Below are 27591 nucleotides of genomic sequence, written 5' to 3'. Positions count from 1 at the left end.
ACTTGGAGCTGCTACCTCACAGAGTGTTTTGATGCCAAAGTCTTTTCCTGTACTCTGTAACACAACAGGAAGAATATTGAAGTATAAATATTTTTTCCCTGAATTACAGTCTTTCAAAGTTCTTCCATGATAAAGAAAATGTATACGCTGAGATGCAAGCCTAGAGGATATTACACAAGAAAAGCCTCTCTGAGTGGGTCACAATTGCAAACTTAGATGCTTAAAATGTACATGTAGTTACGTTCATTGCAGTTTAAAAATCATTTCACATGCTTAAAGTCAATTTGAATAGGACGGCAAGGGGCAGCAACACTTATTTCCAGCATGTACTATCTGCTTTTTATAATTTATTGAAGAAATTCGGGAGAAGAATTGTTTTCAGGTTGTACCAGCATGAAAATGAGGTGAAACACACCCAGAGTTGAAGCGGAGCCGAAGCCCTGCACTTATCCTCTGCATTGCACCGATCTGGTTTGCAAGTAGGAAATTTTCACCTTCTTGAAGTGTGCAAAGCAGCCCAAGGGAAGGGCAAAACTGTCTTGCATCCACCCACGTGATGGGCACCATGCTCCTCAGCGAGGGATGGAAACGAGAGAAGAGGCATTACTTTCAGGCTGCCCCTCTCATCCAAGCAGCCCCTTTGCTGCCAGTTTTTTCTCAGCAAAGGGAAAATCCATTTGGCTGGCGTCATTTCCTGAGAGCGCCAGCCATTTGTCGTGCTTCTGCCTTTGCAGGCTTTATGGCACTTGTGTAATGGGCAGTTGGGTTTTAAGGCGCTCTTAGGAGAGGCGGCGGACACAGAGCATGCCACCGGTCGATCCCCTCTTGGTTCATAACCACGTTAGCTGCCGCTGTGCAGCCGCAGCTGAGACTTATGCACCTTGAGCTAATTTTTTCCTCTTCCATTTGCACGTGCTGCTCCAGTTAAATGCTCGCCACCCACCACCCCCACTGGCAGAGAGAGGAGGGGGACCTGGGAACAACGAGGGCTGAGGAGAAGTGAGGGGCTCCACATCAGCTATCCCCTCCCTCGCCTAAACGTGAGCTGGTTCTTACCGTGGTGGTCCCAGCCTGAAGCTCTACTGGGGAGGGGGAGAGTAGCAGGAAGGTCTCCGACAGTGATGAGCTGCTTTGGAGCAGGGCTCTGTGCAGACAAAACACCTACTCAGCCTGTTGGCAGCCCCTATAGTAAGGATTAGTTGCTTGGTCTAAGGCCAGTAGTAAGGGGGACTTAATGGGGCAATGTCCTCTCACTGTTGCTTCTCTCTTTGGTGCAAGGGGAAGTGAGTAAAACTAAAGCAGAGTATCTACCTGGAGCTGTCAGGGACTGAGCAGCAAACCCGTGATTTCTGCTCCGGTACATTTGCCTGCTGTCTATCTCTGATTATTGTGTGTCCAGATCAACCTGCAGAGAAGCATAGTTCTGCTGCTTCAAAGGATTTCTTACTGGCTAAGGATTAATCAAAAATCCAAACAAAATCACAAGACAGTATTTCAACTGCAGCCGCTTGAAGTTCCGCTCTGAAAATAAAGGCTACACAAAATAACATTGCAGACTAGCAGCAAGAAATGAAAAGATGCAATACAGTCACAGTAAAAGAAGGAAAAAGAAGATTCCTCTATACGCCACCCCTACCGACACAAGCAGCAGTGAAGCTCCAGGACCTGCAGGATCTGTTTGTGCCCTCTGATACATTTATGCACGCTGGGGTGCACTTTGTGGAGATGTATCTTCTTGGCCCTGTAATTATTGCTTAGGAAATAATTCTACTGGCAATCCACGGACAAGTATGAAGTCCCCCTCTGTGCCTTCTGAGTGCGGGTCAGTAAAACCTAGCAGGCAGGACCAGAGAGTGGCTTTCCAAGGACTAGGAGCAGGAGCTGTATCACTCCTTCATGGCTGTCAGCCTGCATGTTATATACACCAGTCCCATGATGGGTAAGAGATGGTGCCACTGCGTTGCTTCTCATCAGCATGGACATCCCTCTGGGGGATAAACCCCAGGTGTGCACCATGGGGTATGTGGGGTGGCTGCACAGGGACAGCAGGAGAAGGTGGGGCAGCACCAAAGTCATCCATGCAGAGAACAACAGAAGCTCCTGGGAAGCTCTCCAAAGGTCTGACCTGGGCCTCCTCTGGGTATTTCTTGTGGTACAAAGAGACTTTCTTTCCTCTCTGTTTATGTATGAGGGTGGGATGGCATGAAGCCCACTCCCTCGGTCTGCAGCAACCTGGCTGTTTGCAGAAGCAGAAGGTCCCAGCTGTGGGAGGTGTTTCCCTGGTGGTCCCGCCACATGTCGAGGGCAGGTCACAGCTCAGCAGGTCCTGAGCAAACAGATGTGCATCCAGCACATCTGCTGGGAGCCATCTGGTGAGTGGGAAGGTGTTTGGCCATTGCTGGAGGGACACTTCTCACAGCAGAAGCTTGCTCTTACCAGCCAGCAAGTCCCACCAGAAGCCTGGGCTGCTGTCTCGGCCATGTGAGTCGATAGGCTGAAGTGGCCTAGTTTTAATAGAAGAGGCACTTTCAGGTGAAATGTTGAATCTTCTCACCCCCAGGAGAACATGTCTCATCAAAATTTTATATGGCCTTGGGATCTTGCTGTTTTATAAACAAGGCATTTCCAGATGCATAAATAAGAAAAGACTGGAATATCACAAATTGCTTGTGTGGGAAAAAAAAAAAAACAAAGGAAGAAATTAAAACTCAGGAATTTACTTAAAATATATGGAAATCTAGATACACATTTGGGAGTTTTATCCAACAGCAATACTGTTGCTTTTTCAGGAAACTAGAGTAACTCGGAATTTCCTACATGGTTCCTTCTTTCTCCCTGGTGTACTTTATAACATCACCTTTGAGCTGAGGTCCTGAATGTGCTGCTGGGATAGGTGGTGCAGGGTGTAGGTCATCTCAGGTGGGGTTTTAGGGACCCTTCTAAACTAAACATCCATTTATATGGCTACCTGGCGTTACATGGGACGGGACTTGATGACCCAAGTGGTCCCTTCCAGCTTCCCATTAAAGAAAATTAGTGAAAGAAATGTTTGCTGTTCTAGGGATCTTTTTCGTTGCCATGAGGAAGCCTTCATGCAGTAAAGATTATACCAGTTGTAATACCGTTATGCTAAAAGAAGGTTTTATCTCTTTGTTCCTATCATCTGCCTCCCCAGTGAAAATAACGTTTTGCCTTTACATGAAAAATAAACCGAAGAAAAGCTTACTATTTGTGCTGAATTTTTTCCAGTCCAGCTGTACAAAAAGTCATTTTCCAAAGCTACAAAATGTATTTTGAGTCTTTAAGAAAAGAATAAGAGATCTTTGGGCTTTAGCTATTGCTAAAGATCTCTAGGGTCTTTAAAATGCTGCATTAATTCCTTTGCAACTCTTTCCATCCTTCCCGAAAATCCTTGTAATGATTCAGATTGCTTCCTCCATTGTGTATTATTCTAGGGGCATAATAGGGGATGCTAGGGGAGGAGTAAGGACCCGCAGTGCTAGTTGTTGTGCTAACACGGAGTGGTAGAGGCCAGCCCCAGGTTAGGGTGTCCCACAGGCTCTGCACACCCACACTCATGCACACAGACACACATGGGCTGATGCTGGCATTTTTTACCTTCTGAGAGGTTTTAATGACGGTGCCATTTCAGAATGGGCTTTGGTCTGCTATAGCCACATTATCCTTGGCAGGCTGTTTGTTGTATGAAGAACCTGATCAAAAGATCGTTGCAGGTTCTGGAAGAGTCTGTCTTCCTTTTAGAAGAACAGGACCCTTGACTCCTGTGAGCAACCCACTCCTCGTGCCGATGGGTGAGACGCTGCTCCCCTCTTTGGCTCAGCTCTGGTAGTATTTGACAGGTACAATTGCTCTTCTGGCAGCAAGATTGCAGTTCTGGCAGCTTTCAGAGCCTCTGATACACTGTATGCCACACAGCTACCTAGTGAACCTGGAAGTTACGGAGGGCTAAAAACCAGGGAAATGCTTGGAAGTGTGCTTGCTTGGGACAACCGGGTAAAGTTTCCATGTCCTGCTTCCTCCACATGCCATTTGTTTGGAAAAGGTCTGATCAGGTTGTTAAATCACTCTGATGCTAATGTGCTCCAGGTGGTCCTACACTGCTGGGAGCTGACATGTGTTTCATCACGGAGAGGCACAGCGGTAAGTGCTTACAACATGGAAACACCACAAAGGCTGCCAGTTGTCATTTGTTCAACAAGCAAAACGATCAGCACTAATTATAATGTACCAGCCCAGCGCCGGTGCAATCCCTGAACCACAAACAGAACCCCTGCAATAAATATAAATAAAGCCGAGAAAGGGCTGCTGAGATATAAATAAATAAAACCATCTGCAAAAAATTGCCCTCACCTCCCTGACAAAAGCTCTCCCTAAAACGGAGGGTGGCTGCCAAGCGCATGCTTGCTGCTTGCCTCTGTGCTTAGGGAACCATGATGGACGGCATTTACAGACCCAGAGCGGGTCCTTCGGGGGTTGCTGGCTCTGTGAGGGCATCCTTTGCGGTTCAGCACCTGAGCCTGAGTCGTAGCACCCTTCTGGGTCCCCTCTGCTAGGAGACTGGAAATCAAAAAGGGGCAGTGGGATACCATGGCTGTATATTGGTATAGATACCATATATATATACCCATATACCTATTGCAGCAGAAAGCCTGGTGTGATAACTTCTCCCTGAAGATGCCTGGTATCCAGCCCCAGTCACCGGTTCCTTTGCAGAATGTTTTACGTCGTGTGAGTGGATGGAGGGTACACCTCAGCACCTTGTCAGGAGTTAACCCAGCATCATGTAAGTCAACAGGAATATAATTTCTTTATGACTACGAGATTTGTGTGTGTTGGAAACCCATTGCCTTGCATGTAGGTTGGGGTTGTTCAGTGCCAGCAATGGTCTGAGTCCTTTGGCAGTCTAAGCCCTTCAGATTTGTAGAGATGTCATATGGGGTCAGAAGAGATTTTGAAACCGCTGGCCCAGGATGGCTCATCAGAAAGAAGCCACAAATATTTGTGATTGACAAGTCCAAGGTCTAGTGCTAAATTTTTTTTTTTCTCACTTGGAGTCTTTGACTCTCAAGATTTTCGAAGACGTGTAGGTACTCAGGGAGACTTCCAAGAGTCCCAAGCAGGATATAGCTCTGTGTTTCCCGTGGGGGGAGTAGAGCTAAGCTGCAAGCAGAGCTGACAGAGAGTAAGAAGAGCTTTCTGACGGGAAGTGTGGAACACTTCAACCTTTCACTTGAACATGGCCCCCAGCAGGCAGCCGGGTCAGACTGGAGGATAAGGAGACAGGAGCAGGCAGGAGCCGGACAGATGTATCTGACCCTTTCCTGGTCCTTGTCTCTGCAGCGCTGGTGGTTGGTCCTGCAGCCAGAGCACAAGTGATGCCCTGTGAAGGGTCAGACACCCCATGGCCTCCTTCCCGTAGCCTATCCATACCTCATCCCAGTGTGTGGGATAAAATAAACAGCCAGCATGGAGATCAGAGTACTTTCAATATATCAAAAAAGTATTTTATGGCAATTTCACACCCAAATATAGAATGTCTTAACAGAAAAAACTATCAGCCGTGAGTATCCGTGACTGAAGGCTTTTCGAAGATCCAAAATATTCTGGGTTAGTCAATATAGATGAGGGAATAAAAAATATCTCTCCTTTTTTCTGGCCTGATGTTAGTGGACAATTTTAATAAATTTCTTGCTGGACCTTCTGCACCTCAGCAGCATGCCCATGCCAGTGTGGGCTTGGCACCCTGGTCATTTGGGTGGCACATGTAGTCATGGTAAACAAAGCAGCCCCCCCACCCTTCCCGGTTCTGCAGTATAGCTCAGCTGACATGGCTACAACACAGCTGGAGGTCTCAGCACCTTAGGGCTGAAAGATGAGGCTAATGACAGCCTCCCCTCCCCGCTTTTTAAATGGCAGATTAAAAATGATTGAATTACTTTTGTGTGGGAGCTCTTCTCTTGTAAACTTTGGGATAACAGAGCACGATATACCAACATATTGAGTTTCTCCTCCATTTCACAGCAATATGAACAGCATAATTTTCATGGCAAGGTCACTATAATGGTTTCTTTTCTTTACTAAACCTTATACCACAACCCTAAATACTGAGTTATATTTTCAGCCACTAAAATCCCCCTTCCCTTTCTTAAAGTATCAGAAATGTCTGAGAGAATGAGCATCCAAATGTTTTCCACCTGTTTGGCTGAATTTGTGGTCTTGCTGTTTAAAAGTATTTGAAGCCAATATTTGTTTCAGCCACACTGGAAGTTCATTTTCTATCAGTTCCTCTCTGCTTATTTCTGGCATTTTGCCTACTAAATTTAAACTACATTTCTCAGTCTGTTTGTAAGATGTTCTTTTTTTGGCTCCAAACTGTTATGCTAATTAGCTACTATAACTAACTGCTGCACAAACTATTGTGCTAAAACTAAAAATGGACCATTTGTTTATGAAACTGTCCAACTGTTTATGAAACTGGTTGGAACCAGGGAAACCTGCAAGCCAAGGGATACATTCCTGCTGAAATCTCACTCCATGCAGAAATTTGCCGCTGGTCTCTGTCTTAATAAGCATCACAGCCAGCTTTTCAGTTTTCTTTTCTAATGAAGCACCTTTTCTAGCTCATTATTGCTTCCTTTAGATTTGGTCTTGTTTCTATTTAACTCTGAAGTCTCCCCAGGTTATCTGAGAACCACCCCATGTTTAGCTTCATTGTGGTTAAGTACTGTTTGATACTGCTTCCAAATGTCATTTTCTTCATTGTAATTGTGCTGCTCGTCATCAATGTACTAGTCATTAGTGGGAGGAGTTATACTTACTTATTATATCGAACAAGTATTTTTCAGATGTCAACAGCAATAGGTCTGCAAATGACCTCGGTGTGTGACCTAGCTGAAACACTGTGCCAACTTCTGGGTCTTCTGAGTGGGAAAGAGGAGAGAACTTCCACCACAACCGTGCACATTCTGCATCTTGAGACTTATCGATTCAACTTTCTCCTCTAATAATCTTGGTTTTCATCTACTGAATGCTGTGCCTTTTCAGCTAAGAAAGAGTCACGCTCTGCATATGTTCTTTTTTACCATTAATAAGAGACTCACAGTTTTATTTTCAAGGGCAATTTATCATACTAGATCTCCATGCTAAGTGATTGAGAGGAAATCCAGTTTAATCCATTGCTTGTGGAAGAAAATCCAACTAGAATTTTAACTAGATGAATCAAATGTGAATTATTTTGCTGCTTCTAAGTGGACTGTACACAGATCCAAATTAAAAAATGTCTTTGAAAGTTAACTTGGGATTACTGATACTAGACTGATTCTAGTAATCCATCCAAAATACTGTTTTTAATTGACATTATTACATATCTCTTACTAATCCTCAGCTCCTAGCAGTCCTTACTATCAGACAGCGCTGCTGGGTCTGTGTGCGAAAATCCAGGAAAGCATCTTAACTTTTAAAAAAGATATGGTCCAGCCAAAGCATCAGTAGGATGCTTCATTCTGCAAAGGTACTGCTTCAGACCTCTGGTACGTGTCAGTGCTGCTGGGTGCTCCTGGGTAAGGTGGGGGATTTCCAACTTTGGACCGTGGTGTATCTGCAAGAAAAGAGAAAAATCTCTACAGAACATTTGGTCACATAAGAAATCCTATCTTTTCAGCTAATTGACATTTAATTAAAAGCAAAAAAAAAAAAAAAAAAATCTATTGCGTGTGAGCTGCTGCTAATCCCATGTATTGAAAAAAATGAGTCCAATCCCAAGAAACGTGAGATTAATTAAAGTAAAACATTTGAGCTTTCTCTGAAGCTCGTGTTTCCCTGTTATCCATGGGTTTCCTATTTCGTTTTCATGTTTGCCTTCCCAGCCATGTGGGCTAGAAATGAACTTTTAAAAAGAAAGTTGAGACTCTTGCACATTAAATCAGTTTAGCTAATGGACCTCTAAAGAAAATATTCATTACCAGGTGACTTGTAATAAAACCTTTCCTCAGTGGTACAGTGTGTGAGGTGCTGCTCTTCATGGGCTGGCTGCTACGAGTACTTGGTGTGCCTTGCTCTCGGGTGGATGGCTGACCTCCAGCCCTCTTCCAGGGTCAAGGCAAACGCTGGAAGCCTACGCAGTGAGCACAAGTCCATGGCTTGGCCTCATTGCTGCAGGTGAGTGGGTTACTGGACAGGTAGTGTTCCTCAAAGGTCAGGTATCTGCATTCATCTATTTTCACATGAGATTCTACTTGTACTTTTGACCTTAAAACAAGGCTTTTCTATGCTTTTACCATGACAAATGCTATGTAAATAAAAATGCATTTGTTGTTCCAGCACCTGAGACTCTTAGGAAATACCAAACCTATGCTGAGTTAAAGGGGGAGGAACTGCCAGTGCAAGAAAACAGAGCAGGTCTTGAACAAATTAGCACCACATGTTTTCATTTAATGTATTTATTACAGTTTCTATTAAAAATCCAGCACTTGTCCAGTTACATAATGATATCATTTTGTGGATGGCAGGACTGGAACTGTCTTTATAAAATATGGTATTATTTTGCCTCATTATTCCAAGAACGTCTTCATTTCTGCTGAGTTTAAGGAAGCAGAATGAGGCTGATCCTGATAGTTTAGAAGGAAACGGGTACAAATTTTGTCAAGTAGTAGTTGAGTACTAGCTGTATAGGTGAAGCAAAAGGTACAGACAAAAGACACTGTCACAATTCCAGTTGCCATCATGTTGCGCTGGACACCATTGATAAAGTGGAACAAAAAGTCAACTTCATTGCTGCTCGGGCTCTGCCGCACAGCCCAGGACAGGTCCCTAGCCTGCAGCTGGTCTCTTTCTTGTATTTGTCTCACTCCAAATTGTGTGAGCTCTTCACCTTGGCATGCGCAGGGTATTTGCCAACACCAGCTGATGCCACTAAGGAAAATCTCCCTGTGTTGTGGCTGGGAGCCTCAACAAGGTAATTTTCTCCAGCCTGCAAAGGCAACTGTTGCATGCCACTCCAAAATGATAGGCTCGATTTTCCTCAGATTCTTAAAATAACTTTCCAAAGAGCCAGATTATCCAAATGAAGGCCTGCAAAGTGCTTTCTCCGCACTGGCCAGGGAACTTAAATCAACGAACCCCCAAACCCTAACATTTATCACCCCTTGCTGCTGTCACAGGCCCGTTCCCAGTCCCTTAAGGAAAATTCCTGAAGCGTGGCAGAGCTGGTGAGGGACTTGCTGAGAGTCTGCAAGGGGAATACTCAGTTATCTGTGCTGGCATTGCTGAGCTGGAATCAATATACATCCACAGATTTACACCGCCTAGAGATCAAGGCTCGGGGATGTTCCCATATCTTAAGAAAATAATACAGCTCATTGTGCTCTTGCCATTCTCCTCTTTTTTCCTCCCACTCTCCTTTATTTATCCCAACCTATTGGTGCAACTTCCTCTCCCCTTCCAACACCATTTTCCATAATCAATTACATTATACTTACTTTTGGTTTTGTACTGGTACATAACACCTCCCCATATACATTTCATATATGTTTCTTTGTAACATACCATACACATTTCTAAACCTTGACTTGCATGAAGAATGAAAGGAATAAAGTCAGGTGTATGGTCAAAATTTTCAAAGTTTGATGTAAAACTTAAAGGACAAGTACAACTATATAAAAAAAATAAAAACGGAAGAAATTATATTTCCATACATCATTCTGAGAGCTACTCTCTTTGCTCTCATTCATAGTTGAAGTGTTCGTCAATACCCTCTTCAAAATGGTCTTCTTTGCAGAGCTGTCATTTTACATCTGAAAACAAGCAGAACAACAGAAATTTGTGTTCCTGTTGAACACAGGACCGATTCTACTGATTTCTATGGTATTACTCGCACAATAATCAACTGTTTGATTTTTTTATGTTAATAAAAAAGGAAAATTCAGCTCTAAAATGTGAAATGAGATCTCTTTTCCAATGAAAAATACTTTCAGTGTCTGATCTCATTCTGCTTAATGCCTGACAGTGCTATAGACTGAGTCTTTATTACTGAGAAATTGTTTATTTAAATCACCACAATATTGCAAATACCTGCAAATAGAGTACTTGAGGTTTTCTATTGTTCAGAAGGACCATATCCACAATGGCCTGAGTTCTGAGGATATGATTTTTTGGCTGTATCATTCTAAGTTAGTTAAATGCAGCAATGGGGCTTTGAGGATATTGTCTCTGCAAATTCCTGCAATAATTACTGTGGATTAGCACATAGCATAATCACAGTCTTATAAGTGTTAAGTGTTCTAAAAAGCAGTATGAAGATTATATTCCTGACACACAGCCAGCTAGAAAATTACCATCTTATTAATGACCTAACCTGAGAAGAAAAAACCTGTGACTCAGGACTCATTAGAACATTAAGAAATACAATGGAATCTTTTCTTCTTTTTATTCCCTCTTTCTTTCAGTGATAACAATGACAACAACCCAGGCTCTACCATTTATAAAAATGAATTTTTCTTGGTTGCAACACAATGACTTTGCTTAGGTTGCCTGGACTCAACATGGCATTTGTTTATGTAAATTTTTATTAGCATCTAAGCTTAATTTTTTATTTTCTTTTTTAATCAGAAAATTGGATTATTTATTCTTCTTTCCAAATGAAAGCCCTAACCAAATGAAGTCAATGGGACGTGTCACTGACTGCAGCACTTACACCACCAAATTCAGTATACATTACCTGTGTCATGTATCACACAGCACAGTTATGGCACAAGGACCCAGTAACTTGAGAATTGGCCACCAAACTGTCTGAGGTCCCATGTTCTTGGTGACCTACATCCTGGTCCCAGCACAAGGAAAGAAGGGTGCTGAGTAACATCATGGATTTGCTCCTCCACAGACTGCAGCATCTTCTGCTGGGGACCACAGGGCAATGAATGTAGGGGTCAGACCCAGGAAGGTTTTGAGGCAGGTCATCACCTTGGCTCTACAAAACCTGAGCTCTGTGGGTACTGCATTGACCTCTTCTCAATAAACCTTAACAAAGGCACAGAGTGCATTTCCTCAGCTGAACTAGGGGAATCAACAATGATCAGAATTGAAAGCTGTACACATTGAGGAGTGCAGCTGAAATCTCTCTGCTGGGCTGATCTCGTTTTTCTTTACTTCACTTAAAGAACACATTGGATATGCTTTTGTTACTGGAACAACCTCTGGAAAACATACAGTGACTGCAAGCAACAAAACATGTTTTATTAATGCACTGTGGGTTATTACCAAGACATGCTTGCAAATTTGGAAAAATCTGTTCTTATTTAAATATAATAAATAAGCTGGGTTTGAGATTTGAAAAAACTGTTTAACAATATTTCTGTCACCGAGTATGCATTTGATCATGCTGATAGATATGAAGAATAACTGTATGGAAGCTGCACTGGAGAAAAATGAGTGTAGGAGGAGAACTAAGAAAAGGAATCTGCAGCAGAAACCACAGCCTCGTGGTACAGGAAAAAAAGGAAGTATCTGTTGTAACTTGTACGGGAAATTTATCTATTGCAGTGACATTTTGAGGCTGGAGTTGGGGGTGCTTTGAGAGTAAATATTATTATACAATGAAAAGGAGATTGTAGGGTCTTGACAAAGCTAGATGCCAGCAGTTTGATTCATTACCTCAAGTAATTCTTGCGTGTAAACAGAAGCCCCCAAACCCACTCCCACATACTACTGAAAATGTTCACTGTTCTGTTTTGTCAGCCGGATGAAAGTCATGTCACAGTTTGTATAAAGGAAAACCTTTTATTTCAGAAAACATATTCCACAGTAAGTCACAAGAAACCAGCCTATGTAGCATAAAGTGCAACAAACTGAGAACTAGGTTTCTAGATTCTACCCTGAGAAAACAAGGGTAAACAAAATACATTTTCTAACCTAAAAAATCTCTGCCTTCCTTGGACACGTTATGTGGTGAAGCCACAATGGTTTTACCATTTAAATATGAACAGATTCCTTTAAGAAAAGAAAGAAAGGTTTCCATCAATGTTCCTTCTTTTGAGTCTGTCCTGGGGGTGTCCTTCCTTCCTTGTGTTGCCACATCCACACCAAACACTGTTTGAATTCAGTGATATGTGCACACAAAATGTATCTACCTTTTCTGAGAACTCTAGATACCTGTCACAAATGTACCGGTGACATTTTCCTGGGCCTTTGCAAAATTTTTGCCTTTAAAACCTCCCTACTCCCAATGTTTAAATTGACATGCTCTTTGGGATCTGCTATACATACACATTTCAGATGCATCCTTTACCAGTTAGTGGTGATGGTAAAGAGAAGACAAATCAGCCAGAAAAGTCCAGCTCCTCCAAGAGAACAGTAAATAGAACAACTTCATTTCAGTTACCCTGTCGTATCTTGGGAACATTTTGAATACTTCTGGCTTGGTATTTTCCCAAAAAGCCAAAATTGTCCAGACACACTAATAAAAAAACAGAGAACAATTCATTTTGTTTCTAACTGGAACAGATCAGAAAACACTCTTGCATTTATTTTTCTTGTCCGAGTCCCAGACAACATCCCTCAACGCTGTGTTTTCATTTTGTGAGACTGAAGTCAGACAAAGCATGAAAAGCAGCCAAATATTGAATAAACATTTCTCAGGGAAGGTGACTGTGATAGTCAATCCATGATAACTCCCTGACTTACTCTTTTTTTAAAATAAGGGGAAAACCTTTCATTACATAATAATTTTCTAAAGATTTTTTTTTAAAAGTAAGTTACAAAGCCTGTGAACATCAGCCTTCTACATTTCTATCAAAATTCTGTGTTTTTTAAAGATCTTTCATATATTTGCTGGTTAGCTGAAAATAGAATCACTTGAATAATCTTTTTTTTCAATTAAGATGTGATTTTTGTTAAAAATGGATTTTACCATTAAAATATATTCAGTGTTCTCTCTTTTTTCAAGATTGGCACAATGCCTGTAAGGGCAACTGTGTGCTTGTGGGCTGCATGGGCTGTGGCCTGAGACAGTTTTGCCAGTTTATCATTCCATCAAAGCACTTTTATTAGAATATAAGGTACAGACAGGCACAAAGAACCGTATTTTGGTGTTTCTGAAAAGAAACTACAATTGAGACAACAGGTCACCCAGGCTAAGGAACCATGATCAGACTGAAGACACTAAAATTAGAGAAGGTTTACCACCTTCTCAGCTAGCAAAAAGTCTAAGTTGGCAAGGATTTGCTTGCATTGGTTTGTATTGAAAACACATACATTTCTTTTTTGTAAACAAGACTGAATGCTTTGAAGATGGTAGACTGAAGTCAGCACCTCACTAAAGCTTTTTCAATAGCAGGCTTTGCCACCAAGTGCTGGGAAGATAATTTTTATTGCCAGAGAAAGCAGGAGATTGCTGTTCAAGCACAGCATGCTCTGAAAAGGCAGCTGCAACTCCTCATCCAATGATTTCTTCCTTTGTTTCCAAACCTGAGATTTATTCGTTTTCCCCTTCTTTACCCATTGGAAAAATCTCCTGACTTCCATAGTTAAAGCTTTTTAACTAGAGGATGGGGGAGAGAGAAGAAAAAGGAGGCAGAGGGGTAAAAATACTTTGCCTAACCCTCATTTGTTGAGATGGAGGTTGCTAATCGCCTCATGTATTCACACCTTTATGCCACGTTTCAGTAAGATCATAGACTTTCTCTCTAACCACATCAAAGCATCAGACAACACAAACAATGGCAGCACATACGGCCTTCCACTCCATCATTGCTATCTACAAAGAGCTCCCGTGGTAGGACCAGTGGTGGGACAATCTGCTCAGTTTTATGCCCGCAGCTTCATTCCACTTTGGGAGGCAAAAATGAACATGCCTTGAGTCTGAGAACTGCTTTGAGTGCACACGAGGAAATCGGCAGGTCTTAGTGCAGTGCCCTGGTCCCACGGCATGGGAGAGGCAAGGTTCATCGAGGCACAGCACGGCGTAGCTGGCTGATGGCAGCAACCACAACAGCACGAGGTTGATGGTGGATGGAACAGAATATTTACTGCGCATTGCAAAACCTGTGCCACTTTGACAGAAGTTGCTATTTTCTTTCACTCTGGCTGATGCTAGAGAGTCCCTGGAGCCCGCTGGGTCTCCAGGCTGGTGAGCTCATGGTACTTTTAATAATCAGAAATTATTCCCATGTGGCTGGGCTGATAGACAGATTGACAGGATCTACCTTCAGGGTAGAATTTGCTCTGAAACTGTAACAGCAGCACTGAGGGATCGATGTGGAGAGGTGCTGGGTTTTCATGGCTCCCCTGGAGTCTGTAAGGGTAGGATTGCTCTGTGCCAGTGTATGATGAGAGGTGGGCAGAGAAACTGAGCTAGAAAGAAACCCAGCATTTCTATTTTTTTTTTTTTTTTTTGCTTTTTTCCAGGAAGCAAGCCCTCTCAGCTGGGGGTTTTGCTGGAAACCATTCAATGCAATGAGATTATTTAATGTCTTTCTTTCTTTTAGCTTGTCTGTTTTGGGTGCTTTAAGTCTACTGGACCAGATTTCTGCCTGTTTACAGCTGTGGCAGCACAGCTGCCACAACATGGCTCAGCAGTGACAGCCACCTTGGGGCTCATGGCAGTGTCCTTTGGAGGTCTTCAAACCACCATGGACTTCTGACGGAACAGGGGAACCATCAGCCCTGCCCATCGGGCACCAATTTCAGATGCTGCGAGAAGGGGGAACCTGTGGTCTGCAGCCAGAGTGGCTCATGAACATGGATTACCAGGTGGGAGGGACATTGCTGTCTTCTCCACCCCCTCTTGCCTTTGTGCCCAGCCCTGCCAGCTGGAAGCAGAAACTTTCCTTTCCCTAATTTGTTCCTTCTATTTTTTGTTATTTTCAGCATGTGCATTTTACTGTGAATTTTATTGCTTCTTCAGCTATGCTTTTTTCTTCTTATCCCCTGAATTCCCTAAGCTTTACATCCTAGTGGGGTGGCTCTACACTTTGTTTATGTTGGTAAATCTAAATGATATTCCTTATCCCCATTTGTATGGAAGATTAGTAGCAAAGCAGGCTGAAGAGAGGTGGTAAGTCAATCAATGAATTAACCTCCTGGTTAAATGCTGTACTATGTGACAGGACAAATGCATCATGATCCCTCTTTGGTTTAGAAATGTAAATTTCAACAAGGGAGATTAGTGCAGTTTATAATGACCTAGAATGTTTGCTTTAAAAAATGATACCCCAGATGTTGGCCGGCAGACAAGGATGCAGCCTCTAGAGTCCTAACAAGATGCTTGCAACATGAAAAATGTGCTCTTATCAAGAAGTGGAGACTCCAGGCTCAGTATTGATTTAAATTTATGAGCATATTTCAAAGGCAGCAGAGGGTTTATTTCGTGCAGATGAGTGGCTGAAAACAGTATTTCGCTTGCTTCCCAGGGCCGAGCAGAGAGGTGTATGTGCAAAATTGTACATGTAAAGCTGTTCCCATGCTGTACAAGGAGGACAACCCAAACCCATCCATCCAAATGACAAAGAAGACGGATCACTCCTCAGCCTTGAAGGACCAGCTGTGGCACAGGAGATTTGCTTTTGAGTCCACCTGCAGTAGTGGGGAATTAGCTGTGGTGACAGCTGGAGTATGGGCAACTCTTCAGTTTTGCATCTGGAAGAGGACAGATGATCTCTGGTGCAACCCAGATCAGCTTCTTCCTCATTAATGAGGGCTGAAGAGCATTTATCCCTTTCCTTGCATTCTTGAAGAAAAAACAGCTTTTGAGAATGACTAGTGAGGATAAAAGATTTACTGTAAATGTCCCCATTTCCCTGTGGATTGGCCAACTGTGGCAGGGAACTCTTTCTAAGGACAAGTTCTTCCATAATTACCTATCATGGATTGTCCCATGCCAACCTCTTTGGAAGACCCAGATCATTTACTTTAGCTGCTTGTAAACTGTCTCACAGGTCCATGTAACAAGAAATTAGGCAAAGGCAAAATTCTTCAGTTTGCAAACAAAACCCTTAGTATTTTCCAATTCATTGCCTGTCCCAGACTTCTTATTTCTATTTTGAAATGGACTTTATATATTTTTAGGAAGGCATTCTAAACTTAAAAGCTGATTGAAGCTTACATGATCTTGCATACATTTTTAAAGCGTAAGAGAGATATTTTACATTCTCTTTAAAAACCAGAACCTTCCTTTTTACTTTTCAGGATCTTCAGCTACTGCTTTCCCCAAACTCTTCAACTGTCTAGTTGTGCCTTATTTCTCTTCATCAGATGACATACAGGTTTATCAATGATAAAACGCTGATGCTAAGTTCTCAAGGATTAATCTGACCATTTTTTTTCTCTTTGATTTGCATTTTTAATAAATATATGTATCATTAGGATACTTTTTAAACATCAGAAGCATTATATGCATTTTAAAGCGTAGAGAGAGGTGCACTTTGCTAATTATGATGACTAAAAGCTCAGATGCCTTAAACTCTGTTCTTTATATAATTCACACTGGATAAAATTTAGAAAGGTGGCCTTGATATCTGAGCCTGTCCAGGATAGATATCTCTAGGTGGAGCCTAATACAAGCCTCACAAGCAGTCCTCTTTCACCCAGAAAATTCAAAGGGAGAGAGAGAAACAAAAGATGGAAGTCTAGAAGAAGTGAAGTGCATATAACTCTGAAAGAAAAGAGAGAAACTGTAGAAATAAATTATTAATGGAACAGCCTTGCTAAAATTATATGGTCCTTTTAAACCATAAGTCAGTTTTTAGGAACAGAATCTTGTCGGCTTTTAGAATGAGATTACAATTACATTTAAGTGAAATTGAATTAGTCATGTTATAAAATGGGAGAGCTGTAAAAAGAGATAGTAATTTAAAGAAAGTCAGCTCCTAAAGAGTCCTCCTGGAGAAAAAAAAATGCAGTCTGGCCACAATGAGAGCCCTGACGTCTAGAGGGAAAATTCCCGAAGGAGTCCCGAGCTAGAGCATAACCACCACTGTACATCTGCCATCCAAGCAAAGACATCCATCCCAAACCACAGGAAATTAACTGTATCTAGAATAGAATTAAAATTAGAATTAAAAAACAGTAGAGTTAGAATTTTTAAAGAAATGAAAAAACTTTTAAGGGGCAATTTATAGACACAGTGATTGGGTGTGCAAGAGTCACTTGCCAGGTAGCAAGGTGGAGAAGGAAATAGCAGTGAAAATATGGTAACAACGAAAATGTGGTGGATGATGTGAAGGTTGTACATAACTTACTGAAGAGTCCCTTACCCCATGCCTTTTGTGAGACCTCAAAAGGTGGATCTCTTATTTGTAATCACTTTGTATTTACATAGGTGCACACATCATCACCAAGTTCTGCCTGAAACATAGTAGATTAAATACTTCTCAACCCTTCTGCAACTCAGAAAGCATTGACCAAAACTTGTCCTCTGGTCTCAGTGGAAATCCACTGCTGCTTCACTAGAAAAGTTGCACTTAAGTTCTGTTTTGAGGGTTTGTACCTGTCCTATGTATGAGAAAAATTTCAACCATCTCTAGATGCATCAGAGGCAATATGTGGCAGAAAATACAAGAGAAAACTCACGGTTTAGATCTACGCTTGGATTCAACATCTGGTGGTTAAACCTAAATTAAAGCTTTTGGAAAAACAGAACATTTTGAGTAGAAGGGCCAATGCCTTTTCTAAGGTTTTCTAGATTATTTTAATAATTTAACATGTATTTATTCCCATTACTTAGAATTAGGCAGACAAAAATTCTGGCATCTTTTTAAAGGCATATTTTCTTGTTGCAAATGCATCTGTAGTTAATCCAAATCAAAAAACCCACAAAATTCTTCATGGCAATCTAGGGGAGGTTTAGAGGAGCAGACAGACTGAGATTAAAAACATGGCATAAAAAGTTACGCTTGTTACTTAACAACTTCATAATACAGGTCTTTGCTGCTCGTATGATGTTCGTAAGTATGACAGGAAAATACAAGAACTCTGTGCTGCAGTGAGTACAAAGTGTCTCTTTTAAGCTGAGACCATTCTCCTAACCCGAGAGGTGGTACAGCACAAGCAGACTCCAAACTGAAGTATGCAGAGATATGTGTATTATATACTACACTCTATTTTGCATAGACCCTGAAGAAAGTATTTCTCACTTAAGGGGAGACTTATTATATGACCTTTGTATTTTGAGGATCCACCTGGAGAATTTTAATCACTCAGACAGCATGAATGGTTCAAGTCAGCTCTACTTACAATCAATTACAATGTGTAAGCAATTTTATCATTAGCACAAGCCAGCAAAAAAGGCACCTTGATAGAAACAGTGCTGTTTACACCGTGTGCTATAATGTACCTTAAGATTTATCTTTTTCCTGATATTATATAGGAAATCAGGATATCAACCCTGATCAATGTATAGCAGCTGGGACAATGTTAGGACAAGATGGGATTGAGAAGCCATGCAAAATATTTTCCAGTTTAAGAGCACTGACTTCTATTGGATTTTAAAAAAAACATTTCATGGGATACACTGTGCTCCTTTACACAGCACTCCAGTGCCATAAGTCTCTCCAGCGTCCTTGGTAAAATCATCCTGTTACTCAGGCCACAAACCCCAGAAGCACACAAGGGAGCCAGCACTGACTAGTGCTCTTTGCAAAGGAGGCAAATATACTCTTGAATGTTTGCTCTGAAGGAGCTACAATAAAAGGTTTTGTAGGGTCGTCTGTCAGCTAAGATAGATCTGGGCATCCTCCGGACTCTGAATTACACAGAAGCCTGTTGGTCCCCTTCAGACAGAGAAACGTAGTCAGGTGAGAAAGATAAAGAAGGAGGTGACATGTATAGAGAAGAGGCATTAAATAAAGAAATTGCAGTTTGGATGGCAATAGAAAAGGAAGAAGATGAAAGGCATTAGTGGAAGTCTTATGAAATGCTTGTGCTGCCTGCACTCTGCGGAGTTTTTTATGTGTAGCTGTGTATTTCTCTGTCTTGGCACGGCCTGGAATGGGGTTAAATTTCTTCCTGGTAGCTGATGCAGTGCCGTGTTTTGGATTTGGTGTGAGAACAACGTTAATATCACACGGATGGTTTTAGCTGTTGCTGGGTGATGTTTACACCAAGCCAAGGACTTTTCAGCTTCCCAGGCCCTGCCAGCGCAAGGGCTGGAGGGGCACAGAAGCTGGGAGGGGGCACAGCCACGATAGCTGGCCGGAACTGGCCAAAGGGATATTCCATGCCATAGGATGTCATACTCAGTGTATAAACTGGGCAGAGTTGGACAGAGATGGAGCAGATCGCTGCTGGGGGACTGGCTGGGCATTGGTCAGTGTGTGGTGAGCAACTGTGTTGTGCATCACTGGCTTTTCTTGGGTTTTATTCCTCTCTCTCTCTCCTTTAAATTACATTTGTTATTATTATTGTTGGGGTTTTTATATTTTATTTTAATTATTAAATTGTTCTTATCTCAACCCTTGAGTTTTACTGGTTTTAGATTCTCCTCCCCCATCCCATGAGGGTAGTGAGGACAGTGAGCAAGCAGCTGCGCAGCGATTACTTGCAGGCTGGGGTTAAACCACAACAGTCCTTTTTGGTGCTCACTGTGGGGCTCAAAAGGCTGAGATAACAACCGATCTGACCGCAGCATGTTAAAACAGATTTGTCATAAGCATTCATTGTATTGCTTTAATAGTCTCTGGTCACAATGCTGATTTAATTGCTCTCAGAGTTGTAGCGTGTGTTCTCAGAGTTGTGTTATGTCACACCTTACTCGCTGTATCTGTTCCCTGTTGTGATGTTTATCACTTCTGGGGGCTGGGCTAAAGTTATCATTTTGTTGTACTTTGGAACACTGGTTTGTGCTATGATGAAATTGCTGGCTATGAAACTAATGTGGTATTTGTGCTTAGCAGTGCTGCCACCTCTGTACTTCAGAAGTCATCTAATAGGAACTATTAATAATTTCACCTTTTGCCTTTTCTCCTCGGAGAGCCAACGTGTTGGGGAGACATCCTCTCACACCACCCCCTTCCCTGCCAAGGTTAATTACAGTAACATACAGTCATTGATAGCCACCAGACTCAGAAAAAAACCCTTTTTATGTCTTTTCATAGGCTTACCAGCTAAACAGACAAATAAGATCACTTATCCTCTTTCTAAACTATTCTAAATAGGTTAGAGATAACTTGATTATCTCTGTGACTTGCAAAGAGGTTTTCAATGCAAACAAGAGACTGTCTTCACTTTAAGCAGAACAAACATGAAGTTTCTCATTATGGGGCATCTCTTCTGTGCTTTGTATTATGCATTACATTTTAAAAGTTCTGCTTCTCTTTTCTTTCTAGAACTTACATTTTGCTCTGGGACAGCTTACTCCCAATTCCCATTACAATTAGGGCATCAAATTACTTTTGAAGATTCTGGCTTAAGACCTTACAGGTTTCACCAGTGACTGTTAACGTTCCTTCTGATTCATCTTTCTCTTCTGACACCTCACATTTGGTAATATCCAGATATTTCAGCCATGTGGTCTGAGATTCACTGAATTATGACTGTTTAGCTTATTAAAAGATATAACACATACTGGTATGTTTACTGCTTAATGGTAGGTTATGACAGGTTTTCTTTTCCATTGCCCTGTCAAAAGTTTTGTTTCTTATTAAAACACTGTAAGGGGTGACGTGTAGAAGGCAAAGAGCCTTTTTATACCATCAGAAATGCAAAGTAGCTGCATTCTTTTTTTCTGGAGCCATTTAGTAAATCTCCCTTAAAAGACTAACTTGGCTTCCCCATATTTATAAAGATGAACAGATTTTACTGTTCATTATCAGAGAAGCAAGTACTGACTCAGTATTGACTCACAGATAAGAAAAGGCCACAAAAGGACAATTCAAATCTTTGGAATTATTGGGAGCTTCAGGCATAGAAACTCTTGCATTACTGTTGCACTAATGGTGAATGTAGGTCTTCAGAAGCACAAGACAGGCAGGACTTTATCTCCAGCCCAGGTCGATTGCCTATCAAAATACTGAAATTGAGCTCAGCTCAGAAATGGCAGTTACCTCACCTTCCAGGCACAGCACATCCCTAGACCTGGGCTCATGCGATGCCTTTTCTTCCCAGATGAATCTGAAACCAAAGGAAATGTATTACACAATTCTGCTTGGACTACAGGTAACAAATCAAATTAATAGCTCATCCCTGAGCTTTTAGTAAAACCTTTTCTTTATATACATCATACTACCACCTGATTTTGCAAGAAGTCTTGTGTTAAATATTAGTTTGGCCTCAAGAAAAAAAATATTTAAGCTTTATCATCATTATTTCAAGACTTAGTTTTGATCGCAGTATCTGGAGCTGAACGAAAACATTTCCCTTAATTATAACTCCATGCAAAGATATATCATCATCCTGTAGATAAACCAACACAGAGCCAAAGAGTCTCTCCCTCTTCACGTCTTTTCCATTTTCTGCTTTTCTGATGAGAACACGATGAGGCAGGACATGAAGAGATACAAATGCCCGCAGATGGTCTCTGAAAATTCATGCAGAGGTGATCTAAAAGGTGATTTCTTTGCCCGTTGTCCCCTTTACAAGAACTTTACAAGGTCCACGTTATAACACTTCTGCCAGCTCTACTACAATGATGGAGATCTGTAGTGTCTGTGGAGCCAGCACATCCTGGGCCCTGGAGAGTCTCTGGAAATCACCTGGTCCCAGGTATGTGCATAAATATGGTGACACCAGCAGCAAAAATTGAGTGTGAGGATTCCCTAGTATAGTGCCTCAGACCTGTTCAAATCTAAAAAGATGAGCTCTTCCCCTAATTTGGCTTCGATTTGATCCACCCCTGCATCCAAACCTAAGACCAGAAATTCTTGCTATGGGCTAAGGGATATCTATAGTAGTAACAAAAATAATAACACATTGCTAACTTAAAATACATTGATTTAAATTTCAGTGACAGACTCTGCTGTCTGATGGTGATAGATGCGAGTGAAGTCAGTAGGTGGTTAAAAGCAGCATTTATGGGGTAATTGTTACCCAGGCCTTATGCCCGTATCACTGACGGTGTCGAAAAACATGCTGCTATAGCTGAGGGCCTTACAGAAATTTGAGTCCTATATTCCTATAGGGGAAAATTAAATAAATATTCTTCTGTTTCAACAGCTGTAGGAAATGCTTAGATGTACCCTTTAATTTCCCTCATCAATCAGCTCAGATTGTTTTTAAATGGGGATCATAGGGGAGCCATATGCTCAGAGATGGTCTTAACACATTGTTCAGTTGAACAGAACTGAACTTGCTCCTTAGGAGGCTAATTTTTCACTGTACTGCTGTATTCTGATTGAATTTCCTAGCAGTTGGTGGTCCGTTACATTGTCTGATGAGGGCCATTTCAATGAGCTCCGAAATAAAGTGGCAGAACAGCTTGTCTTGCTTTCTTGTAATTGCTTAAAGCATCTCCATATGTGAACGACAACACAAAGGTTTTGCAGCGAGCAGTGATAAGGGTAGCTGACCAGATCAAAGCAGAAGATTGTTGTGAGATATTGTATTCATTATTTGAAGAAGGTCTTTCTTTTGTCGTAAGACTCATAAATATGTCCTGATCTGCCTTTTGCTCTCAGAGGGAGAATGGGTCCTTCTTAGGCAGGTTCTCACCCCTCTGAGTGCTCAACAAAGTCTGTGAGCTCCCCCCATCTTTCCCTTTAATCTGTAAGGTCCTCTTCTAGGGGTTTCAAGTTCTGCAACGTTACTAACTTGAAGGAGATCATACATGCAGGTCCTGCCTCAAATTCCTTTGTGTGTGAAAACCTGCATGCTTCCAAAAGGAGCAGTTCGCTCTGCAAAGTTGCTGCCATTGTAATGCCACAGTTGTTTTGAGAGAGAAATACTCACAAATGTCCATTTTTTTCAGCCCTCCACTGCTTATGAAAGAGGCCCTTGGAAACAGAAGGAGAAGAATCTTTGGAGTCAATTGCAAAGCCTCCAGCTTTGTTCCTCAAAGACACCCCATCGTCCTGGGAAGGTTAAAGACCAGGGTAGATCTTCATCACCACCTGGCTCAGCAGCTCCAGCCCTGAATGTGGCCCACAGGTGGCAGCTCTGCAATCTGTTGGGAAGGTGCAAAGTGTGGTGCCAAGTCATCTGCAATGAAATACCCCAGAATGGAAAATGTCCAGTTTTTCTGATGCTATTTCTTTGTGTTTAAGTCAAGAAAATGAGCCCAAGGACATATATTGAAAGAAACAGCAACAAAGGCAAAGCTTGTGCCCCAATTTAAGGCCAAAAACTTGTTCATTTTTGGAGACGTGCAGTTGCACCCTGTTGCCCGGGCAGGGTGTACAAGGAGGAAAGGACAGTTGTTCACTTGCTCTTGTTCTTGAAAGGGAACAGGTTCCTGCATGACCTTCAGCCCCATGGCTGGGGGCTAAAAGGCGACATTGCCTCCAAGTGAGAGGAGAACGAGCAGCCTTCAAGTTTGATGGAAATGCTGGCACTGGGCATTGCATAAATACAGCCTGCTTCTTCTTTCAGGAGCATGTAAATCAAGACCAAATCCACTCTGAGTAAGAGATAAAAGATTATAAACTCCTGTACATAGAAGGAAAAAAGGCAAGAACACTGTTTTTTCGCTAACGGCATGTGCTCTTTGCAGCCTCTAGTAACAACTCTCAGCATGGGAGATATTTTATATAGCAACATCTGGTTACATATTGCAAACAAAACAACAATTTACACAAGGGCATGTGAAAAGGTTTGACATATGGTATTTATTTATGAATTTCAAAAGCTGCCTGTATTTACTTTACATATTCCCTATGTTCCATGAAGAGACCCCACGTATAGGCATTTATGCATGATGCTGAGCTAAGGTAACCTCTAACCGGCAAACTCAGATTAAGCAGAGATTAATCACTATTTCCACATAGTTGGAAGAGATACGGCAATGTTTTTTACACTAAATAACCAATAAATAGGATAAGAAAAATAAATAAAAAATTCAGAACTGAGAAAAAAAAATCTCAGTTCACAGAAAAGAACCACATACATGCTGTTAACTTTACTGTAGGAAACTTCTTGACATGACATTAAGCATCACATGTTAATACCAAGTTTTGATCTAGAAGTAGTATGCAGTCTGCTGTTAAGTAGGATTGCTTTTAGATAGAACATATATCAGAGCACTTCCCTAATGCTTGCCCTGCTGAAAGAAGATGAAATGTGCCTAATAATATGGAAGTCATATGGATGCTGGTCATTTGGTCGAGGTCATGATGGACTCAGCCATGGCTAGAGTATAAACTTTTTGCACCTACATGCACACCTGCTCCTTTCTGCTCTCATCTTCTGAGATCCTGAGTATATGAAGTGGCCTCGGGAATAGAAGATGCATGACTAAGTAACTTTCTTGTTACTGAATTACAGAATTCCACTTCATGCTCCTATGGGAAAAAAGTATCATTTTCCAGTGACCAAGAACCCTAAGTTAGATGATTTCAAATATTTTACCATGATTTCTCTCCAAATCTTAAATTCAAGCCTCAGATGGTATTTCCAAACACTTTGGAAATGTATCAGGCTGGTGAATTTGTGTAACTAAAATCCAACTAAATGTGAAAATTCTGTGGACATCTCCATTAAAACAAATTTCTGGAATACCGACATATAAATATTAGAATCATGTTAACCACCCTCATCCTCAGTTCATGACATTTTCCATACAGGAATGAGCAGCTGTAAATTTGGGACAGATTTTTATGGTTATCCATTTTGATCTACTACAAAATACAGGCAAGAAAAGGAATTTTATTAGGTTATTTCTGCACCAAAATTTGTAACTTTTAAAGACATTCTCACTCCTCTATCACATCTGTCACCAGTTAAGTTGTTCCAATAAAGTTTAGCCTTACTGTTAAAAATTTGCAGCTCGTTTCTGTTCTGCTTTTTATTTGTTCTGTCAGTGGGTTTCAGCTGTTAGGGTTGATAATTCCATCATTTGCTGAGCCAAAGAGCCCTCTGCTGTCAGAAACCTATTTCCACCCAGGGGACTTCTAGCTCACAGTCAGGTGTTCAGTTGCATAGCACAGAAAAAGAGAGTTTTTTATATTTTGGAAGGCAGTATTTTGCTGGTACCCTTCTTGTAGCTCTGTTCTGAAATTGCTCTGTTTCTAAAACTGCCAAAAGTTGCATGGGTTGGAATTGCAAACACTGGCATTTCAATTGTGGTGAAATTCAAAAATACTTTTTCCCCGTCTCCCTTTCTCAAATTTTTTGAGTCTCAGATTTCACCTTGGAATAGTTATTCTTCAAAACAACATCAAGAAAAATGGGTCAAGTTGAGAAGCTGTCCTCAGTATGAACTAGGCAGCCACATGATGTGCGTGTGACAATGTTCATTCTTATAGAGAAGGCATCTTTCTGTGGTGTGGTTGGTATTGTTTTGGACTGTATTTCATAGGAACACAACTTCATCCAGAGTAGAAGAAAGTCCTGAAGTTTAAAAAATGTAAGATGATAGTGCCTACAAACGCCATCAAGGCTAGCAACAGTCCAAAGGCTGAAGTTTTCTAATTTATTTTCATAGCTCTGATAAAAATATGGCTTTCATTAAAACTGTGGAAATGGACCTTTAGCTCTGCTTCTGCAAAGTGAAAGCAATTTGTTGGTTGAAACTCCAGATTTATGTTTTTTGAATGCTGGATATAGAGTTATTTATGTTCCAGTTGCTGTTACCCTCATCCTGCTGGCTAGATGTGGATCCCTTTGGGCTTTCCTTTGCATCGGCCAGCTGAACACTATCCTGCTCTGGGCACTTCCAGGGGCCAAATCCTGCAGAGCAATCCATGGTGAAGCTTGCAAGAAGAAACAAGGACCCTTTCTGGCGGGCACAAGGATCGTCACAACCTGTTACATCCCTCTGTGCACCACAGGCATTAAGTGGCACATCAGGGAAGAGAAAGAAGTGGACAGGGCAAGCTGGCTGCAGACACATTGTTAGGGACAGTCTTTCTTCCCTCTGGCATCTTGGAGAGTAAATTCACTTAGTGGAAGTCAAGACTGGGTCATCTATTTCAGAAAACCTAGGTAGCCAGAATGAAACACTAATTTTCTCTGCACCAGATTTACAGCAATTTATACCTACATGTGCTTCAGTCTTGTATGATCGGTCCAAACCAGCATGCCCGGTGTGCCCAGCTGTGGCAGCACTGATGGGTCTCAGCATGAGCCATGCTGGAGGCTGGGTAACGAATAAGTATGGCCCTTGCAACTGCTTTCATTATTAATTATAATGGGCATTTATGTACAATCTCATTTAAATGGATCCATCACACTTGAGATAATTTCAAGCAAATGTTGAAGAAGCTGGAAGTAACTAGGTCCTTCGAGCCCTACAAGCCGACCTTGGTTCAGTTGCTGTCACTGGTAGCACTGCAGAAGTCTCCATGGATCTTACCTGACGGTACCTGCTGCAATAATTGATGCCCAGCAGTTCATCCGAACGATGGCCCGGGCATGAGGTATTCCTTAGCTTTTCCTGATGTTCAACAGAGACTCCAAAGCTGTAATCTATTGGCCCAAATTGCCACAGCATGTTAATTGTGCACATGTGATTAACTTTATTAGTGCTCTGGATGCTGTTACCAAATCCCAGTTTGATGCTTTAATTAGCCTGTTTTGTTAATTAATTAGGCTTTTATATCCATACTGTGAGAACGTTTACTCTAATAACTTTAGCTCCAGTTGGCCTGGCTCATTGGATTTTGACAGAGAATATGAAGGCTGCAGGGATTTAAGGTTACCACTGTTTTCCTTTCCCATATTCTTAATTTTAGGAAATACAGATTACTGATGCTCTGAGTAAGGAATAGCCCATAGCTTGAACTGACTCGTTAATAAACGACAGAGGATTTATGTGGGGAGATACATCATAAGTAGCTCAGTCACCATAAAACATTATTCATCATAATTTTGATTGTAATGGGTCATTATGTGATGTAAACTGCCATAGTTTCTGTTCTGGTTTTGAGACAGATATTTAGCCTGATCTGGGAATGCAGCTGCTTCTTGGTGCCTGTGTACCATGCCGCGCTGCTCAGTGTTGCCCATGGACTTCAGGGAAAATCCGTGAGACTGGTGCACCTGGGGACCTCCAGTCCCCCGATGTCCATGTGGTCCCCAGAGAGCAGAGGGCTGTATATAATAACATACTAATAGAAGAGGGAAGGGAAAAAAAAAAAAAAAAAAAGAAGAAAGAAAAAGTGTATCACAACTAACTTAACACAAGGAAAACAATGGAAACTTGGTGTTTAACAGCACAAACCCTGAGCTGCCACCATTAATTGCTCTCGAAATAGTCAGGCATGGTCTGAAATAACTGACAGTGACGCTCCACAGCACATCTGCCCCAAAGCACACACCGAGGTTCGGTTGGACGCTTGGCATCATGATGGACAGACAGCACTCTCGGGGATGCCATCACAAGCAGACAGGGTTTCACACTCCTGCAGCTATTCTCACATGGTTTCCAGGCTGTTCACTGGGCTGAGTCACTGCCCGTCTGGGGGATACCGTAGCATTTTCGTGGCATCTTCTAAA

General features: G+C 41.7%; 1 long non-coding RNA gene across 2 annotated transcripts in view; it reads right to left on the bottom strand.

Annotated features, from left to right (window-relative positions):
• Positions 1 to 3785: 3785 nt before the first annotated feature.
• LOC129736783 (uncharacterized) overlaps positions 3786 to 27591 on the bottom strand; it is a 41136-nt gene continuing 17330 nt past the window's right edge. For both annotated transcript variants that reach the window (XR_008733856.1, XR_008733855.1), the window contains 3 exons: positions 21056 to 21117; positions 9714 to 9812; positions 3786 to 7618 (listed from right to left, as the gene is read on the bottom strand). This is a non-coding gene — a long non-coding RNA (uncharacterized LOC129736783). The remainder of the gene's footprint in view (positions 7619 to 9713; positions 9813 to 21055; positions 21118 to 27591) is intronic.

The sequence above is a fragment of the Falco cherrug genome, chromosome 9, assembly GCF_023634085.1.
Source record: "Falco cherrug isolate bFalChe1 chromosome 9, bFalChe1.pri, whole genome shotgun sequence".
NCBI classification, from domain to species: domain Eukaryota; kingdom Metazoa; phylum Chordata; class Aves; order Falconiformes; family Falconidae; genus Falco; species Falco cherrug.
The sequence above is the reverse complement of the archived record's forward strand: the minus strand, read 5'-3'. Positions and strand labels throughout refer to the sequence as shown.